Here is a 17,881-nt window from a genome sequence, read left to right as displayed (position 1 = left end):
TTGATAGTTGACAAACTTCTAAAAGAGCTTCGAAAATATTTTTTGACCTAAGTGCCAACTTTTTCCTGTATGCTCGAAATGCATTATTTAATTAAGTACTTCGTACTACCTACCCTACTAGGGGGTTAAGTTAAGAGTCGTCAACATAGGTAGATACAGTCAGCAACGTCAGTATCAAAAGTTGCGTATTCAGACTACACGTCAAAAGTTTCTTTGTAATTTACTAATCCCTAATAATTAACTTGACAAAAGGAGATATTGTATCTATATGTAGAACAAGTAGACTGTTACCTACATATATTTTTGAACGCGAGCTGTAGAGATTTATCTCTATTTGGAAAAGTATTTCAGGGTAGCGGATACATTTGGCGCATTGTTTCATATGTTACTATTTATGCTAACTGTACCTCCGATACCGATAACCATAGGTATAGGCCTACCTAATAATCAGGGATGTTGCGAATGCGAATATCCGCATCCGCAACCGCGGAACTTCCGCATTATTTTCAACATCCGCATCTGCATCCGCATCCGCATAAAATCGATGCGGAGTTTAATGCGGATGCGGATGTGGAACAGGTCGGTACAGGAACGTCTTAGCATCGGCCACAGAATAAATAATAGTTAAAAAACTGCTGGGTAATTTAGTCATTAACCAAAAAAACCTATTAGAAATGAGCAGTCAAGCGTGAGTGGGAATGTACAGAACCCTTGGAACGAGAGTCCGACTCGCACTTGGCCGGTTTTTTGAAATAAAAATTACTAAAATGTAATATTTGACGTTTTTTATGTATCTTATCTCAACATCCGCATCCGCGGATGTGAGCCTTTAAAAATCCGCATCCGCTTCCGCGAATGTCAAAAAATCGGCATCCGCAACATCCCTGCTAATAATATCTAGCAAGAAGTAAAAAGTGTTTGCAAATATCGATCACGAGAAATTGTAACTTACATTACAAATGATGCCATAGTAAACAACATTATATCTCAACAATATACAAAATAACTACAAAATCTTCACCAGCCTTTCATCCAACTCGCTACAAAACTATCACTTTGTCCCCATAAAAGCCAGGGCCCCAATAAAAGCCAAGATCAAATGAAATTCTCTTCGACAAAAGATTACATTTTAATTCGGCGATAAACTCGCCCGGTGCAGTGTTAAGGGGCTTTACTATCTCACGTGAACGGTCAAAACGCTTCGTATAAACTGTGACGCGAAAACTGGTTACAATGTTGAAACAATTTGGTTTTTAACTGCACTACGGCTACGATGAGTTGACATTTTACCTCATGCATTGTAAAAACTACAAACTAACCTCCGTATTAATAAAATTTAGCAAACCTTTGTTAAATTTTGTCCCTTTCTAACAAACACAAGTGTCAAAATGACGGATAAGGACAAAAGATTATCAAGGGCTTGTTAGACTTGACAAGCGTAATAATAACCTTTTTTTGGCAATGTATCTTACAAAATACATAATTGTACACCCTCTTTTTAAATATTTTTCTAAGACCAATTTTTTGCTATATCAGTCGCAAGCGAGGCTTGAACTCACGATTTTTTTTTAATCTGTCAAGAAAACTTGTAGCTTTTTAATATGTGTCTGAGCCCTCTTAACAAGGCAGTCCAAAGAAGGAACTTTGTTTTATTAGCACGGTTACGATCGCATAATGCAATGGGCACGATAAACGCTATCATTTTATTATCCCATTTAAATTTGAAGTGAATTAAATAATGTCCTCAAGCCATTCAGTGCCGAGGACGAGATGTCGTGCAAGTGGGTTAAATTCATTTTGAGAATAATGTGCTTTCAGAAAAGGATGCGATTTTAATCTGATATTGTCACTAGTTTTCTTAATATAATTACTTGGATTCGTAGAAGGAAATGATGACGTATAAAAAAGATAAATGATTTGTTAAACACTTGTAAATTACAGTAATTTTCTTTAAAAAAATACACTACAAACAATCTCTTCTTTAGGTGTCATTGGATAGGAGCCCGATTCAAATAATTTGTTAAGGGGCCCACAGATGATCAGTCCGCCGAACGATATAGGCCTATTAAACACAAAAGGTGACAGTTCCGAACATCAGTGGGCCCCTTTACGGTTTTGAACTACATTTTGACACGAGTTTGTCGATCGCCTTGATTGGCGTGCATCTTACGCACAACTTTCACATCATTTCGCATGCACCAATCAGCGTGAGCGATCTTCAAGGTCGTATCAAAATAAGATCAATACCATAACATAAATTAACTTTGTATTAAGCAGAAACGTGTGTTAATTTATTTCGAAGCTTAAAACCGTAACATGTTGTTAAATCTGAATTGGACTCCTGTTCTTCCGTGGAGACCTTTTCATGTTTTGCAAAAGCGGCTTAAAAATATTCAGCAAGTAACAACGACATGATATAATGCGCAAACAAAACAGATTATCGTAAAATGTTCATCATGGAGACATGAATTTTTAAGCCACTTTAGAGTTTCGCCGTTTTAGCAGGTGACTATGTGCGTTTTGTGGGATATTCCTTTTAGGCATGTTTATGTAAAAGTTTTGGCCATATTCAGTACAGTAGGCCTCGGAAGCAGGGATGTTGCGAATATCCGCATCCGCAACCGCGGAACTTCCGCATTATTTTCAACATCCGCATCCGCATAAAATCGATGCGGATTTAATGCGGATGCGGAAGTGGAACAGCTCGGTAGGTACAGAAACGTCTTAGCATCGGCGTAAGTGCTAGACTGCTAGGTAATTTAGTCATTAACCAAAAAAACCTATTAGAAATGAGCAGTCAAGCGTGAGTGGGACTTAATGTACGGAACCCTTGGAACGCGAGTCCGACTCGCACTTGGCCGGTTTTTTGAAATAAAAATTGCTAAAATGTAATATTTGACGTTTTTTATGGTACTATCTTGACATCCGCATCCGCATCCGCGGATGTGAGCCTTTAAAAATTTGCATCCGCATCCGCATCCGCGGATTTCAAAAAATCGGCATCCGCAACATCCCTGCTCGGAAGTAGCTGTTAGTCAGCATCAATAGTACCTGATGAAACAACGCGCCAAAAGTATGCGCCAATACCACCCTGGAATACTTTTCAAAATAGACATGTATATACAGAAAGGGGTCTCTATTGTTTCCCAAAAAGTTTTAAGTCATAATGTATTGTTTGCCCGCATTTTCGTGAGTCATAATTTATTAATGAATGAGTTATGAATTTCAAGGACATGCTTAGATAGACAGAATATTCTATATTGCGACAGACAATTAACTCGGGAAAAGATGCACGCTTAAAGCAGCCCACAGGCGGTCTTACCAATAAAGAGCGATATCTTCCAGGAAACCTTAGATGTTTTTTTCTGAGAAATAGAGGTGTGCCTTTTTCGCCCTCCTTTTCTAGAATTACGTTAACAACTCAAACAAAAACACAATTAATCGATCAGTTCTCCCACCACTTACCCGTAATTCTAATTACTATGAGCCTCAAACCATAAAGAGATTGTTTGACTTGTGTCTTAAACGTTCCTAGTTCCTACCCATACTTGTGTGGTATGTGTACGCTAATAAGGCTGTGGCGCCATCTCTGTTTAGTAAACCGACATGTGAAAGAAAAATGTTATTATGCTTAATTAAGACGCTTTAAGCTGAGATAATTTGTACGTACAGGAGAGTCAGCTATATTGTACCGCCGTTAAAACCTCTAGTTTTCCATAAAACAGCCTCAATTAGGTTGATCTCAGTATCCTCCTCATCTTCATACTTAATGTAGCTAATGCAAACAATATATTGACATTTATGTAGGTAAGTAAACCTGGTACAATGACAACCGACCCTCCCGTAAGTTAGTTTTTAGGGTTCCGTAGCCAAATGGCAAAAAACGGAACCCTTATAGATTCGTCATGTCTGTCTGTCCGTCTGTCCGTCCGTATGTCACAGCCACTTTTCTCCGAAACTATAAGAACTATACTGTTGAAACTTGGTAAGTAGATGTATTCTGTGAACCGCATTAAGATTTTCACACAAAAATAGAAAAAAAACAATAATTATTTGGGGTTCCCCATACTTCGAACTGAAACTCAAAATTTTTTTTTTCATCAAACCCATACGTGTGGGGTATCTATGGATAGGTCTTCAAAAATGATATTGAGGTTTCTAATATCATTTTTAGGGTTCCGTAGCCAAATGGCAAAAAACGGAACCCTTATGGATTCGTCATGTCTGTCTGTCTGTCTGTCTGTCTGTCTGTCCGTCTGTCTGTCCGTCCGTATGTCACAGCCACTTTTTTCCGAAACTATAAGAACTATACTGTTGAAACTTGGTAAGTAGATGTATTCTGTGAACCGCATTAAGATTTTAACACAAAAATAGAAAAAAAACAATAAATTTTTGGGGTTCCCCATACTTAGAACTGAAACTCAAAATTATTTTTTTCATCAAACCCATACGTGTGGGGTATCTATGGATAGGTCTTCAAAAATGATATTGAGGTTTCTAATATCATTTTTTTCTAAACTGAATAGTTTGCGCGAGAGACACTTCCAAATTGGTAAAATGTGTGTCCCCCCCCGTAACTTCTAAAATAACAGAATGATAAAACTAAAAAAAATATATGATGTACATTACCATGTAAACTTCCACCGAAAGATGGTTTGAACGAGATCTAGTAAGTAGTTTTTTTTAATACGTCATAAATCGCCTAAATACGGAACCCTTCATGGGCGAGTCCGACTCGCACTTGGCCGCTTTTTTTCTAAACTGAATAGTTTGCGCGAGAGACAATTCCAAAGTGGTAAAATGAGTGTCCCCCCCCCCTGTAACTTCTAAAATAAGAGAATGATAAAACTAAAAAAAATATACGATGTACATTACCATGTAAACTTCCACCGAAAATTGGTTTGAACGAGATCTAGTAAGTAGTTTTTTTTAATACGTCATAAATCGTCTAAATACGGAACCCTTCATGGGCGAGTCCGACTCGCACTTGGCCGTTTTTTAAAATTTACATTCTATTGTGGATGTGCATATACATTTTTGAAGTGGAAACTTCTTTAGCGGCGCTGGGCACTTTTTGACGTGGGGAAAAAATCATAAACTCGAGACAGCGTAAGGCGATCACGTGACCGTAAGGGGGTCATAATTTAAATGGCATTTAAATCAATAAAGAAAAACTCAATGTTATTTGACATTTATGTTGCGGACTCCTGTTCAAGCCTCTGTACCTATGTTCAAATAATTCGACGTTATCATGGCAGTATGTAAATAAACATGTCAATGAAAAAGTGTGATCTTATTTGAGAATAATAATAATATATAATAAATAAATAGAATACCTCCGCTAAACGTATGTATCGTGTTACCGGGCGTCGGTAAAATAGTGATGTGAGTTTTCACTTCTATCGGCACTCCCGGAGTGCAACCGTTGTTGCTTGTTTTATTTAGAACTCTTTATGACCCTAACATTAAGGAAAAGAAAGAAAATGCGGGACCAGTATAACCTCAAATTTGCAAAATGCGGGACCAGTATAACCTCAAATTGCTAACGATACGATTATAAAGTAAGAATAATAACGTAGCTCATTAAGTCATTATTCACACGAAATGTTTAAAATAATGCCTACAATATTGTACGCTGTTAGCATTTCATAAAAATCATAGTTATTTCTTTGCAAGGGCCCGATTCAGATTTTGAAATAGACATCTGTTAGATATCTTTTAGACATCGCCAAGATACGATAACTATATGTTTAAGATCTAACCTGTCAAATTTGACATTTGCGCGATTCTGGAGATACTCTTGAACGATTTCCACAAGATATGGCTTAGAGATCCAATTCACATCTAATAGATATCTAACTCTATCTAACGTAAAGCCGACCACTGACTAACAGGCCGCCTGAAGATATCGGCCTGTCAGTTAAAACAAAAATTTGACAGTTCCGAACAACTGACCGGCCGATATCGTCCGGCGGTCTGTTAGTCAGTGGTCGGCTTTAAAGTGACATTGGTTGCTCGAATTGCGCTGCAAAAGAGAACTAGTTGAAATCTAAACTATAACGTATCTAGAATAGATCTAGTACGTGTCGTCTCTTGTGAATATCTTGAAGTTCGAATACGGCAGTTAGGCTCTAATCTAATGCAGGTACTTACAGTACAAAGTTAAGCACTTAAACAATCTGAATCGTTATGGATTCACGTTGTTGTAGAATCATGGTATGTTTAAGGTTTTACCTGAAACAAAATGCAAAGATAAGTAAACCAGTTAGATAATAATAACTACGTATTAATAGGTATGTGATGTGCTGATGTAACAGACAGACGAGACGGACGGACAAAGTCGCACCATATGGGTTAATTTTTTTTGGTACGGAACCCGTAAAACTGTCTGATGTCATAGTTTATCTGAACTGAAAGCCTTTTTCTAATGAAGTGCTATTGGTATTGGAAACGACACACTGGAAAAGCTAATATGAAAAATATTAAACTTAAAATTGAAACATTATCTATCCATAAATAGCAGTCTCTCTCTCTCTCTCAAATGTCAATAGGAATCTCTACTATGTCAACGTCATAACATAACGTCACTTTTTCATATTACAAAACAACAATTGGGAATATAAATAATTATACTGATAGTGACCTTCATAAATCCCAATAGCTTCATTGTCATATACCAAAACTACCTATATGCGTATAACACATTTTTACTTTTATTTTATATTCTAGAACAGAGAATTCATGTAAAAGTGTACTGTACACGTTACAATTTAGCATAACCAATTTCTTGGCTCAGCGCCATACAAAGATAGTGTCTCAGAAGGACATTAAAATGCATATCCTGATACATTTTATAGTGCACCATAAAACGCCCACAATGTACGGGGATGTTTGCACCTTATCCCGTTGTCATAAGATCTATAATAGAAACATATTTTACGTCGATTGTATGACGGTAGGTGTCTCGAATTCTAAACAGCTTATTAAATATCAATATAAAATAAATATGTTCCATTCTAGTATTCACACTTCGTGAAACTATTCATATAGATGTGAATTTATTAGCAGAGGGCCTAGTACCTACAATCACCTGCAATATAAGTATACTATGTTACTCTTCGAAGGCCGCAAAAATATGTGACACGCTCTTATGGCTCTTCAAATAAGATCGTGTCAGATATTTTTGCGGCCTTCGAAGACTAACATAGTATGCAGGTGACTGTATAGTAACTAGCTCAGAAAAGTAGCTGATTAGATATAAACTCTGTATATAATTTACAAATCAAATCAACCTCAACATTCGGTTTATAACCGAGGTAACCGCGCGAGAGTCGAGTTTGATTTGGTTTGAATAAGGGGGTTAGTATTTGCAAGTTATACACAGAGTATATATGTAGACAAGTCATCTAGTTGACACAAGCAACTCCCCCCAATACAGAAGGGTCTCATATCAAAAGACTTCACAAGGAAATCCTCAAGGACTACTTGAAAATGGAGAGCGACTCGAGCGCACTTCCCGCTGAGATGCTGATTAAAGTGTAATAAATTTGCACCATGTTACACTTTAATAAAGTGGTAAAGTTGCACCATAAACTACACTTATACACTAATGAATTTCAAATAGGACATAATGCTCTTCCTTATTTGCAATAAAGATATTGAGTATTGAATGTTACTGTAGCGATTGGTCATGTACCTACCAATTTTTGTCAGATGTCTCCACGGTGATTCATTTGCCTAATTTTAATTAGCAAACCGTCGAAATCTTACCTAATTAGTATTACTGGAGTAAGGGAACTTATGATGCCTTATGATCATTGAGTTGACTTCATTTCAGGAATTATACAAACTATTTAAATAAAACGCGTTTAGGAACACTGTAGGAATGTACGCAAAATATGGGAACAAAACGCAACTTCGGCAACCCTGCCGAATAGATACCCAAATAAAACACGACCCTAACTTATATTCAGAGTTGTGTTACACTACTACATCAGATGCTATCGAACTGTTCGAATAGTAAAACAACACAGTGTCTTTATAAGCGACAGTAAGTAAGAGATCACATGAACTTTTCCGTCCTGTTAGGAAGGCAGCCATTTTGTGTGGTGTGACAGTTATATTCCAATTTGTCCCTGCCTCATATGTATGGCGGCGGTCACGTGGGGCAGGAACAAATGGGAATACACCGCGGAACGGTGTTTGAAGGCACCTTTGGACCGCCTCATTTACTTTGAACTAAGAACACCACGAGGCCGATTGTCACTAGACAATTAAATGTAGATTACATTTAATTTGAACAATATGATTTGCCTCCATTGGATTCATCCATCGCATTTCTCAAAACTGAAATGTAAACCTTACCTAAATAGACTAACTAGGACAGGACCGGGACAAGTGGCGTACACGAAGAGAGGCCTATGCTCAGCAGTGGGCGGCTGAAGGCTAAAATGATGATGAAATAATGAAATAGACGAAGTTGAATCATTCACTTGATCGTTTCGCCTATAGAGATCGGTCTCTACTTTTACCTTCTAAAAATGTATATTCATATATTTCCAGTGATATTTTTATATCGCACTGTTCCACCAGGCTGTGCTACGACAAAGGTGTGCCGGGACCGCGATAGGAAAGTTCCACACGGGATCCCAAGGGAGCCATGATTTGACCGCACTCCCAACTTACCCGTGTTGCCGTGTTTTGTTACAAGTCCGATTCCATCGCACAGATTGCTGATTTTCACGACGCATCACCTTTTCGGGATTAAAATAAAACTTTCCTGATCAATTTTAAGCAAAGTTTGTCAGTCCACTTTTTTTTTAAATAGGACACTCTTTTCTCTAATACAAATCGAAAGAGCTCGTGATTCTGAATAGATACATCATTACATTTTCCAAATTAATAGAAAGTGGAGAGGACAACTTTCCGTAAAACGGCAATTTTATGTTCATTTAATAATTTCGGAGTTGCAACCAATGATGATATTCTGCGCAACTGACATTTAGTGCCAAGAATGAGATCATTGAATGGGCTCAAGCTCTCAAATAAAAGTCGTATATTCGTAATCGGTTAATAAACAATGAAGATATGAGCTAACAACATAATAAATACAATACAGTCGAATTCTCTTCTCCTTTTTTGGGAAGCGGTAAAAGTAATGGTTGCTCTTACAAAAGGTGTGAGATGTGACCTTACTGAGGTCGACACACAGAAACAGTATCAATTGAATAATGCTGAAGCCTACGCGAAACTCGGTTACGGCAGTTACGGAGTAGGAATTCATTCGCTAATAAATTTGGTAAGAAAGAAAGATTGGAACGAAGCCAGAGAAGAAAGTCGATGTGAATTTGACGCAGCGACTGTGTTCTTTGGCATGAATTATACAAGTTAGTAAAATGTTTCAATAAAGATCGAAGAGTTGAAGAAGTGCACGATCGAGATTTTGATGTAAGAACACAACAACGTGTAGAATATATACTTCAACTTATAACATGCTCTATTTTTATGTATGTAAACACTTTATTGTACTAAAACAGGTTGTAAATTGTATAAAAGAAAGTATACAATGTACAAAGGCGAACTTATCCCTATAAGGGATGTCTTCCAGTCAAGCTCTATTTTTAAACTAAATACCTACTTAACCCCGATCAGACATATTTGATTTTCTAAGTACCTTGTTGCAAGGACAATCGTAAGACGTTTATAGTTCTACGGCTTGCTTATTTTAAATTGCATAACCCCTTAATCTATTGTTTCCCAATTTGTATTGGGCTGGCATAGGGACTAGGTAAAGTCCAAACACAACACAAAAAGGCCTGAGCCCAAAAGTGGGTCGTTATATATAAGCCCCTACCTTTAGGATTTGAATAAAAAGTAATCTTAACTATGTATATACCTAACTAACATGTTTAGGAGGCCTGAACCCAAAAGTGGGACATATATGTATAGCCTCTACCTTCAGGATTTGAATAAAAAGTAATCTTAGGTATCTAGACCATGACGAACATGTTTATCTCCACACCACTTCTGATAGAGCACCACGTAAAGCAAGTGAATTGACACTAACAAGTAAATTGTATCGGAATCCGCTCTCACGTGACCGGACGAGTAAACCAGAGCTTAATAAATTCACTGCTCTCTAACGCTTATCTTTATCCGCAAAGTGCACAGATAATCGCTCTATATCGGATCGGATGTAGAGTAAAGATCGGGTTACACGGCCCACTGCAACATAGTATTGCGTCCGCTTGGCTAATCTTAAAATTGGAGTACGTAGTGGATACTCATAAACATACATAGTTTATTAAAATGGCTACCTACTGTATGTAGCCTTACCATGACTGCTTTAGCAGTGTCAAACAGACATATCCGCTAACGTCTGCGTCACTTACTTTCTATACATCTCGCTCGCACTAATATGCGAGTACGAGCGAGATGCATAGCAAGATTACACACATACACACACACACGCTAGCGAATATGTCAGTGTCAAACTGGTGGTAGCCGTACTGATGAGTCAAATAGTCATCAATGATGACTATTCGATAAACTCGAAAGTGAACCACTCGGCTATACTAGTCCCGTGTTCTGAATTAGTGACAACATTAAATACCTACTCGTAGTTACGCCAGAGGAAGTTAGTTGCCCGTCACTTTCGCACTTACATACTTAGTAAGTAGTTTTTTTTAATACGTACGTCATAAATCCCCTAAATACGGAACCATTCATGGGCGAGTCCGACTCACACTTGGCCGCTTTTTCAAATTTGCCGCCTTCTTCTACTGACAAGATTTGCTTGACCAGCTATAGTATCTTATTAGCAGTCTGTGATATTTCATACAAACTGTATAGAGTCTGTGCGGAAAGAGCAGAGTCGTAGAATGTATGGGGTACAATCACGGAAGAAAGAAAGAGCGCGCCGCGCGGTACAATACATTCTACGACTCTTCTGTTTCCGAGCAGATTATAGTGAGCAATTTTTTATTTTAACAGGCTGTTAACACCCAATTTCGTTGAAATTGATGTTACTTAAGCAGTTTTTTTTAAGAAAAACTATTTGTTTTAGAAAAGAAAAAAAATGTGTAGGTATTCATCACATTTCAAATACCGTGGCGGTACTCGATACATTATGATTGGACGAAATCGGCTAGATAGAAAATAATTGTCTTCAAGTCATCATTAAACGCTTCTGTCTTTTTAGGGTTCCGTAGCCAAATGGCAAAAAACGGAACCCTTATAGATTCGTCATGTCTGTCTGTCTGTCCGTCTGTCCGTCTGTCCGTCTGTCCGTCTGTCTGTCCGTCCGTATGTCACAGCCACTTTTCTCCGAAACTATAAGAACTATACTGTTGAAACTTGGTAAGTAGATGTATCCTGTGAACCGCATTAAGATTTTCATACAAAAATAGAAAAAAAACAATAAATTTTTGGGGTTCCCCATACTTCGAACTGAAACTCAAAATATTTTTTTTCATCAAACCCATACGTGTGGGGTATCTATGGATAGGTCTTCAAAAATGATATTGAGGTTTCTAATATCATTTTTTTCTAAACTGAATAGTTTGCGCGAGAGACACTTCCAAAGTGGTAAAATGTGTGTCCCCCCCCCTGTAACTTCTAAAATAAGAGAATGATAAAACTAAAAAAAATATATGATGTACATTACCATGTAAACTTCCACCGAAAATTGGTTTGAACGAGATCTAGCAAGTAGTTTTTTTTTAATACGTCATAAATCGCCTAAATACGGAACCCTTCATGGGCGAGTCCGACTCGCACTTGGCCGCTTTTTTTTACTTATGGGTTAAAACGTGACAGGCATGATTACAAGCGATAAAAATGCGACCGTGCTACCGCCGCTGCTCTACCTTCTGTAAGTGGAGTATGTGTACAAACGCAAGCGTTAAAAGCGACGAAGGAGACTTATATTATGTTATGTTTAACGATGCTAACTAGGCAAATTGACTTTATCTTTAATTAGAGCAAATAATATCACTTATTATTCTCTTTATTTATTTTTGGTCTTAAGTTAGGTTATTTTATAATATGGATATAAAAATAAAATACAAAAACACTTACAAAAACAATACAAAATACTTATAAACATATTATAAAAAACCTAACCTAGGGTGCCGCCAGCAGCGGGGCAAGGCCCAAGCTGCCGGTGGTCAGGGCTGCAGAGAGAGGAACCGGCGGACTATCCGCGCCGTGTCCAAGATCACCGCCTTCTGCATCTGACCCTTGATCCAACCACCTAGCGAGAGTCTCTCAAGATGTTGGTCGAGACTCTTCGCTATTAGACCGTTCGCTGAAACAACTATCGGGACAATGATCGTCGAATCAACATCCCACATGGCGGTTATCTCGTGAGCCAAGTCTAGGTACTTACTAGACTTGTCCTTCTCGGCTTTCACGATTTCGATATCACTTATTATTATTAGTCTCGTTGCATTCTGCGTAATAACCATTTACGACTTGTGGAAATCAATTGCTAAATCTCCAGTGCAACTATATATATCAAAGGAGGCGTATCCTGATTGTTCTAACAGGGTATACATTTGATCTAGATTTGTTATGGATACGATCTGTGAAGGAGTGTCAAAGGTGACAAGTACAATACGCTTACAGGGACTTAGTATCCGAATGGGTTTACTCTTTGGCCATTTTTTTAAGCAACATGTAGCTAATATAACGAAAACTTCCTGCTTACGGTTAGTGGTAAATGTATGAACTCTAAAGTCTCTAACTACTAAAAAAACAATGTGTAAACCGGCTGCAATGTCTAGACCAGCCACACATACTCCAGATTAAATTAGATACCTATACATATTTACGGATTTATTTTAACTGTCGTACATCATCCATCCTTCTTATCCAATTCGACAAATTACCGAACAATATTTTCGAAGCCACAGTCCACTGTCATATGAACATAATGATCACATTACACGTCTGAAAGAACTCCGCAGCTTCCCATGCTCGTCCCACAATGGCCTACAAATCACACCGTAATACACGACCACCGCAATTCTATAATTCCCATTATTTGCAGAGCATTTGCGTGTAAACCGATAAAAGTGAGACTACAAAACTAAATTATTGTTTCACATCAATAGCTCGAACCTAGCTGTTGATTGCCTTTAGAGTCTCTGGCTACGCTCAAGATTCTAATTCAGAATCAGTCTCGCTTGCTAAGGCTAAAAGGCTCGCTGTCTTTTTGTACAAATTGTATTCATTTTTGCAGTTTTATTTAGTAAATCCAACAGTTAACGAGACAATAAATACAACACAACACAATACGAAGGGACTAGATTGATATAAGCCACCATTAAAAATATTTGTATTGATAAAACAAAAATAAAAACAACACGAATGTGGCGCTGTATCATTATCATTATCGTCGCTAATCTAAGGTATCTTTATTTTCACCACACCAGCTCGGAAAGGCTTACTTTGCACTTCAAAAACTGATAGCAAAGTTGCATTTTATTCACATGTGAGGCAAAGTAATCAAATGCAAATTTTGAGTTGTTTTCTTTTGTTTGCTGGTAGAATTGACTTTTAAATGATGATTTTGGATGATAAATATTTAATAACATTCATTTGGATTTGATTTTGTTTGATTTTACATTTAATATTTGCTTCGGGCTGGTGTGGTGAAAATTTTTGTGTTTCACTCGGGGGCAAATTTTGTTTAACCCTCGTGCTTTGAAACCCTCGCAACGCTCAAGATTCCATATTTCGAACCACTCGCTACGCTCGTGGTTCAATTTTGGAATCTTTCGCTTGCTCGGGTATCAATATTAGCACTAGCGGTTAAACAACAACTTTTGTAAAACAAAAATAACTATTTCTTGCTTATTTTCATATAAACTTGTAATTTTGTGTATGGTACCTACTAGCAAAAATGGGCACAAAATTTGAGCCCATTCACACTTATAAAAGTATAAAATTACGAAAGTAGGCAAGCTCAAGAACCTGTCCAACTTAGGCGCAGGTACAGTTGCCATCAGATATATCGGAGCGGATAAGGCGCTCACAAATATCTATACACGCCTCTATTATCAGGGCGTTAGAGTGCGTGTTCAGATATTGTGAACACTTTGGCCGCTCCAATATATCCGGTGGCGACTGTACCTTAGGTATTGCTTCTATATTGTGCTTAAGGGGCCCACTGATTACCAGTCCGCGGGACGATATCGCCCTGTCAGTTGCTCGGAACTGTCAACTTTTTGTTCTAACTGACAGGCCGATATCATCCGGCGGACTGTTAATCAGTGGGCCCCTTTACACTGGTCCGCCCTTTAAGCCTCGCACTCAACAACCAATGGCAATAACATCCTTAATATATTACAGCAAGTGGCGACAGAAGGTGCCAAAAACCGCAAATTTCAATACCCACATAAATGATGGAACCGTCTCGAGGGTTCGACGCCCTCCTATATCATGGCAATGATAAATAGATGTGTGAACTTACCACACAGATCACTTCTTCACTAGACGGAGCACGTGTACAATATAATATAATGACTCGCTTGTATAGTTGCACTCGCACACCAGGCCGCGTAGTCAACCTGCCAATCGCTAATAACGCTCCGTAGCGATCGAAACGCAACTGTCACTGTCGCACTAGAGTCTGTGCGGAAAGAGATGAGTCGTGGAATGTATGGGGCCCAATACAATCCACGACTCTTCTCTTTCCGCACAGACTCTAATATGGAAGAGTTATAGAGACACAAAGCGTTTCGTTGTCGAAGCGATAGCGATTGTCACCTTGGCTAGGCCGGCAGGTAATGACCATACTCCGGGGTTTTGGGTGCGGGAATGTTTTACAATGGCCAAGAATAGGTAAAAACTATAAAAAAGAAACTATTTGAACATTTGTAAGCCCATTTAGAGCTTACTACCTATTTTTAATTCATAGTTTGGTAACTATTACGTTACGAAAAACAAAGTTGTAAACACACGACTGGAAAATTTCGATCCCCATATAAAAAATGTAAAGTTTCCTAAAATTTTCCATGTGAAAATTTCGCAATATTAGAACTTTCCGAGTTCCAAAGGCACATCAGTCGGTACACTATACTGGATAGATTGATGATTGATAGAGACATAGGCTTTCCTCAAATCTCATGTTCCGTTTTATTTTTCACCACTACGTTACCTTAGAACAACACTAAAATGACGTGGCATAAGGAGTGACAGCCATATTCAAACTTTAAGATACGTCAAATATTAGATATCTATTAGACATCACCAAGGTGTCAGTGTCAAACAAGTGTCAAAAGAGACGTTTCTTCAAACAAACACGTCAATTTTGACACTTGTTTGAGACTGACATATCTTGGTGATGTCTAATAGATATCTAGTTCAAAATCCGAATCGGGCCCTGACACTCATCGCGAAGTACCTTACAAGTGTATTTGTGTAGTAGCCACAATCTTCGTATAATTTGTTTTGCGGCGTCTATGGAAGGTACTCCATAACGCACGTGCCAGCTGCCACGGCAATATAGCCCTTATAGCAATGTCGCAAGTTGCGTGTTTATTGCATATTGATTACCCTGTATGAATAATCAAACGGTTCCTGGTAATGAAATTGTAAAGTTTCACAAGGAACCCTATTGGAGCGCGTTTTAAAACTTTGGTTGTAATTGATTAAGTGATCTATTACGGCAGAGTTTATACTCTATAATTATTTATACAGTTATTTTGTTGACTACGTTTAACAAAATAACTACCTATCTGTCCCATCTGGTTTTAAGAAATGAACTGTGTGTAGGTAGTTAAAAATAATATTTGAATCGTTTTAAAAGTCATCATCGCCCTTAAACCGGTAGGTACATGTTATTATAACTCTACTATATACCTATAAATATCTATCTTGAATTAGAACTTTGACTTCATTCTATTTAAACAACTTATTTGTAGCTCTGTTTTATAAATACGAGTATTTACCCACCCCACACCCCACACCACAATATCCGGTAAAAATATTTTGTAAACATTTCTTAGGTATACCCTACAAAACAAACCCATGAAGAGTATTATAAAACAAATGAGGAAAAATGCTGAAGTGTTTTGTTTTTGCCAATTCTGACTTGCTCGCCAAAACAAAGTTGTTACCTAACGTCAACAGCAAAACTCGGCCGAATGTCAAGATAACACCCTAAATACAAAGGCAATGACACCGGTTCAAACACATTAGAAATTTAGAGGTGACCCACTCATGCCCCTCATTCAAGTTACCCGTTTGACAATACCTGTGTCAGAAAACCCTTCTCAAAAAACGATTAGGTCCCAAAATAGCTTTAACAAAAGTTTCGATGAATCCTTAGCATAAAACCAATTACATCTACGTAATACCTGAGTGGGCTTATTTAGACGGCGCGCCAACTCGTATACGATTTTAGCTACATTGCGGGCCAATAAGGTTACATGAATTCAGCCGACGGATCAAACTACGCAATGTAATCAAACTCGCATGCGAGTTCTCGCCCTGTCTAAATAGGCCCTAAAGGATCGTCCCGCCCGAATACAGCCCTTGAAGAGCCTTTCGAGATCATTAGGGAGTTTCCACACTGGTCACACGAAAGTTTTTTTTATAGTCTGTCAAGCTGGATATGTCAGCAGCAATGTAAAGCAAACTGACCACCTGACGAAGCCTGCGTTGTGGATATTTGACTTCTGTATTTCCTAGTGACATGATATATTTGAGATATTTTAATACTTAAGTCCCATACAACAAACGTGATTATTTGCCGTTTTTTGCGTAATGGTACGGAACCCTTCGTGCGCGGGTCCGACTCGCACTTGGCCGGTTTTTTGTTTATAGTCGAAACAACGCAAGGTGATCCCTGACAAAGCATCTTAATAAAGCGAGCTTGCAAAATTAGAATTCGTTGAATCAGAATTTTCGTTTTCCGCCATCTTGTTCTAGGGCTGGTGCTTAACGCGCTTTAAATACGGTTTAATTAACCGTTAACCGGCGAAAACAATGTGTGGACGACGATGAGCTTTAATTGTGGACTGACAGGTTCACGGAGAAGGGTGAGGGTGATTAGAAAGGATAATTGAATTGAAAGGGATAGGAAGCCGTCCTTTGTCCTTATATAAATATGTAAGGAAAGAGATTTTAATAAACTCAACTACAATGTAAACTACAGATAATTAAAACTTTGACGATACTCTATGTTAAAATCAGTCAGGTCTGTAGATGATCTTTAAGAAATAGACAGAAGATTATAAGGCCCAATACATAGAATCGTTTTAGTGTGGTACGGTCATGTGAAGAATTACAGGTAAGACTTAAGTTATAGGTTATGCTAAAATCAGGCCTAATAAACAGAAACGTTTTACACACACAAACGTAAATGTTGTATTCCCATTTGACCCCGCCCCACGTGGCCGGCGCCAATGAGACATATGTTAAAAAACGAAAGAACGCAAATAATCTTAAAGTGGGAAGTAAATAAGGTCGCAATCTCGCAAAGTTCAACCCTGCGTCTCACACATCCTCCATCCCCTATATGCAGACGGTACAAGAAATATAGCGGCAAAGTAATGCTGCTATTAAAATAGCTCATTTCAAATCAATCGCAGTCATCCATCACCACTATCGCCTTAGATCAACTCCCACACATAGCGCAATCGCATTTAACATTTCATGATTTGAAAATGCACCGAGGCAAATAATAAACCTTTGTTATTGTGTATAGCGAAACCGTAGATTTTCAAGAAAACGTATTCTCAAAACAGACGAGCTTAAGAAATCTAAACATCCCTTTGTTTTCACGCAGAGTTTCCGAAGGAAAAACAAGGAAAGAGTTCAATTTAATTAGTATGCGCCAGTCAAAGGCGATACCTGCGCAAGGTATCTCCGA

At 38.1% G+C, this 17,881-nt stretch overlaps 1 protein-coding gene and 1 long non-coding RNA gene across 2 annotated transcripts in view; one reads left to right on the top strand and one right to left on the bottom strand.

The window, feature by feature from the left end:
* Positions 1–11,584, top strand: part of LOC134651226 (uncharacterized) — a 179,148-nt gene extending 167,564 nt beyond the window's left edge. The window contains exon 2 of the long non-coding RNA XR_010097088.1: positions 11,316–11,584. This is a non-coding gene — a long non-coding RNA (uncharacterized LOC134651226). The remainder of the gene's footprint in view (positions 1–11,315) is intronic.
* Positions 1–17,881, bottom strand: part of LOC134651187 (caskin-2) — a 435,866-nt gene that overhangs the window by 286,605 nt on the left and 131,380 nt on the right. The gene's annotated exons all lie outside the window — the stretch shown is intronic.

The sequence above is a fragment of the Cydia amplana genome, chromosome 9 (assembly GCF_948474715.1).
Source record: "Cydia amplana chromosome 9, ilCydAmpl1.1, whole genome shotgun sequence".
NCBI lineage: Eukaryota > Metazoa > Arthropoda > Insecta > Lepidoptera > Tortricidae > Cydia > Cydia amplana.
The sequence above is the reverse complement of the archived record's forward strand: the minus strand, read 5'-3'. Positions and strand labels throughout refer to the sequence as shown.